The 4301-nt window shown below is 40.2% G+C and overlaps 1 pseudogene; it reads left to right on the forward strand.

Annotated features, from left to right (window-relative positions):
- The first annotated feature begins 575 nt into the window (after positions 1 to 575).
- On the forward strand, positions 576 to 1561 carry LOC104991229 (annotated as a pseudogene).
- Positions 1562 to 4301: the final 2740 nt, after the last annotated feature.

Genomic DNA, 4301 nt, shown 5'->3' on the forward strand with positions numbered 1-4301 from the left:
AGGAATGCAGATAGTCAGAAGTTTAGTCCTTAAAGACTCTCTTTCTTATTCTGTCCCACGTCATGCAAGTGGAAAACTTGAGTCTCAATGAGGATTTTGTCTAAATCACAACAATTTAAGATCATAATTAAGATACATACAGGTCTTCATATATGTGTTCATGAACACTCCTTATGTCTTGTTTGTGCCTGATAATGTTTCTTTTCTGGTTATTTGCATCAGTTTTTATGACCCAGATAAATGTACAGCATCATTTTTTCCTTAGGAAGAAGGCAAGCAACTACTCCATGTTTCTAGGTGAATTGTATTCCAATTAGCTTAGGTGTTGATTAAAGTTTTTTGTTGTTCTAGATATTTTAGCATATGGTGGTCAGTAATAGAATTGCTTCACAGGGGTGGGGATATCAGTTTCTGTATCAGACGGCGAACATAAAATATTTGTCACTGCCTCTCATGGTTACCATCTCAAAACTTATTGTCAGTGATTCTAATTGAAGCTGATTGGCTTAATGAGTTCTTTTCTTTTTGCCTAGTCAAACCTTTGATGCACAATGCTGTCATTCAACTAAACTATTAATAACCACCAGACCTTCACCCTTACTGGGATTCCAGGAATGCCAGAGAAGGACTTCTGGTTGGCCCTGTCCCTCTGTCTTCTTTACAGTTTCACATTCCTGGGTAATGTCACCATCCTAGCTGTCATCAAAGTAGAACAACATCTCCATGAGCCCATGTATTATTTTCTGGCAATGCTAGTTGCCACTGACGTCAGCCTTTCATTGTCTTCCATGCCCACCACGATCAGTGTTCACTGGCTCAGCTGGTGCTCAGTAACCCTTGATGTCTGCGTCACTGAAATGTTCTTCATCCACACCTTTGGGGGAGGGAAATCAGGTGTCTTGGTGGCCATGGCCTTCAATCACTTTATGGCTATTCGCTTTCCTTTGCACTATGCTACCATTCTCACTCATGGAGTCATTGGCAGGATTGGAGCAGCAGTCCTGCTGTGGAGTGTGGGACTGTGCTCCCTGTGCCTTTCCTCATCAAGAGGTTACCTTTCTGCCACTCCAACACCCTCTCCCACGCATACTGCCTCCATCAGGATGCCATGAGGCTTGCCTGTGCTGACACCCGTGTCAACAGCATCTACAGCCTCCTGGCGGTGATCTTCATCATTGTGCTAGATGCCTTGATCCTCTTGGCCTCTTCCTTTCTAATCTTCCAGGCAGTATTGGGCATTGCTTCCTGGGAAGAGAGACTCAAGACTCTCAATACCTGCCTCTCTCATATCTGTGCCGTGCTGCTCTTCTATGTACCTCTCATTGGCATGACTGTGATTCACTGCTTTGGGAAGCATTTGTCACTCATGGTACACACAGTCATGGCCAGTACCTACCTGCCACTGCCTCCTGTGCTCAGTCTAATTGTATACAGTGTTAGGACCAAGCAGATCCGTCAGTGGATTGTCTAAGTGTTCCGTGGGGATAGGGTGGGCTTTTACGACTTTTGTGCAAACACAATTGAGCCAGAGAAGAGGATCAAGTACAGCACTGTCCAATAGGAATTCCTGCAGTGATGTTAAATGTTCTAAATCTCTGTTGTTAATATAGTAACCACTAGCCACACATGGCTATTGAGCACCTGATACTTAGCTAGTACAACCAAGGAACTGAATTTTTAAATTATATTCAATTCTAATAAATTGAAATGAAGCTTTAAATAGTCATGTGTGGTGAGAAGCACCTAATAGGTTTTTATATGCCATTGCATAGCAGTTTTGATGAAAGCAAAAATTTAACTTGATACAAATATGAATGTTTCTTTCTCAAAATGCTGTATAGCAACTTTTCAATATTTATATACTATAAAATTTACTGGTTTTGGTATATAGTTCTATTAAGTTTTCACAGATACATAGTCATGCAACCACCACTGATACCTAGGTACAGAAAAATTATATCACTCTCTCAAATTACTCATGCTGCCCCTTTAGTCAACCCCTCTCTCTATGCCCAACCCTGACAAGCTCTAATTTGTTTCCATGCATATAATTCTTGTTTTTCCAGAATGCCATGGGCCCTTCAGCACATAATCTTCCGTGCATTGCTTCATAATGTAATGCATTTGAGTTTCACTCATGTTTTTGTGGGTCTTTGTAGTTTATTTCTCTTTATTGCTGACTCGTATTCCATTGGAGAAGGCAATGGCACCCCACTCCAGTACTCTTGCCTGGAAAATCCCTTTTATGGAGGAGCCTGGTAGGCTGCAGTCCATGGGGTCACTAAGAGTCGGACATGACTGAGTGACTTCACTTTCTCTTTTCACTTTCATGCAGTGGAGAAGGAAATGGCAACCCACTCCAGTGTTCTTGCTTGGAGAATCCCAGGGACGGGGGATTCTGTTGGGCTGCCGTCTATGGGGTCACACCAAGTCAGACACGACTGAGGTGACTTAGCATAGCATAGCATAGCATAGTATTCCATTTCATGCCAATCTTTAACAACTTATTTAAGAAAAATTCTCAGATTGTTTTTGCTCCATTGTAAACATGCTGACATATATTGTTGAATATAGGATATGTCTTATTTTGTCTTTAGTGTTTATTTATATGTTCTGTAAATATATTTCATAAAAATAGTGTAGGCATATATAATGCATTGGAAGCAGGAGAGAAATATATTAAAAATAAAATAGCAAGTAAAAAGTATGATGAATTCAGTGAGCTAGAATAATAGGGAACTCTGTATAAATTTTTGATATAAATTTCAACTTTATTTCTGTCCAGAAGACTTTTCTGACATGCCCTTTATTATGTTAGAGTTTCTCACAGTGTATGTCCTCTAATTACCTAATGGCATTGTGTCCCTGCTATTCTACATACTTCATAACAACCATACCATGAGAGACCCTTTTATACTACATCTGTCTATCTCAAGTATGTACTTAATGTAGTTCATAAGATACGTCTTTTGTGATTAATGAATGAGTGAAAACTCTATTTTACCAAGATTGAGTTCATGCTGCCTAACTTCTCTGTCTCATTTAATTTTAGTAAGTCTCATTTGAAATTTCCAGAGTCACTCATTTTTGCTGAGAATAGCCAGTGGGAAAGGATGGTATTTACATATAAATCTAAACATTACTTGCTGTATAAACAGTTTATGCTATAACTTAATCTCTTTAGATATACATTGGGATAGGTATCTCCATCTTTGCCCAGTGCGTCTGGCTATGATATAATGAGACATGGTTGGAAAAATGTTTCAAGAAGGATAAAAAGTCAAGAATGATTAGATATGGTGCACACATGCTAAGTCGCTTCAGTTGTGTCTCACTCTTAGGGGCCCTATGGACTGTAGCCCACAAGGCTCCACTGTCCATGGATTGTCCAGGCAACAAGTGGGTTGACAAGCCCTCCTACAGGGCACCTTCCTGACCCAAGGATCGAACCCATATCTCTTAAGTATCCTACATTGTCACGTGGGTTCTTTACCACTAGCACCACCTGGGAAGCCCGTTAGATATGGTAAGATTTATTAACTTACTGCCTACTATGGAGAGACAGATTCTTGTCCAAATGAGGCTAAAATTAGCTATAAGCACATAGTTGAGAATCAAGCAATCTATAGAATGGATAGATTGGGAACCATGTATTACAATCACATTTTCTGAAGTATCAGTGGAAGCGGTTGACCAGAGAAGACAGTATAGCATATTGTTTAAGATTAACAGCTTTAGAGTAAGATAGACATAGGTGAATACCAGTTCTGTAACTAGCTAACTTTTACAGTTATTCAAAACCTCTTTGAGTTTCAATTTCGTCAACTGTGGAATAATGGAGAATAATACCTAACCCATAAGCAAGATAATAAATAAATACAACAATGTGTTTCAAGTGTTAGCGTTATTTTTGGCAAGTGTTATGAGCTCATCAAATGCTAGTTTAATTATGCTTAGAATGGTAGGTGGGCTACAGATGTGGTTCAGATAATAAGATGGCTTCTTAGAAAGGGATCCTGAGTAAGAGGAGGAACACAGGAATGACAAGGAGGACAAGATTTGTTAGAAAGAGTACATATTGGAGCTGAGAACATAGGGATGACTGTCTCTTTGCACTCTCCTGAGCCTGCTCTGACATCAGGGAGCATCCCAGGTTAAGAATCTGTAGCCTAAGGCAGGGTGAAGAGGAATGGTTGCAGTTTTCTGATCCAGGCAGGCAGATTTTGAAGACACCCATTACTGTCAGCCCCCAGGGCCAGGGCTTTGCTTACAGCCCCTGATATATGGAATTTGCCTGGGCC

Source organism: Bison bison, unplaced genomic scaffold, assembly GCF_000754665.1.
Source record: "Bison bison bison isolate TAMUID 2011002044 unplaced genomic scaffold, Bison_UMD1.0 scf7180017847656, whole genome shotgun sequence".
NCBI lineage: Eukaryota > Metazoa > Chordata > Mammalia > Artiodactyla > Bovidae > Bison > Bison bison.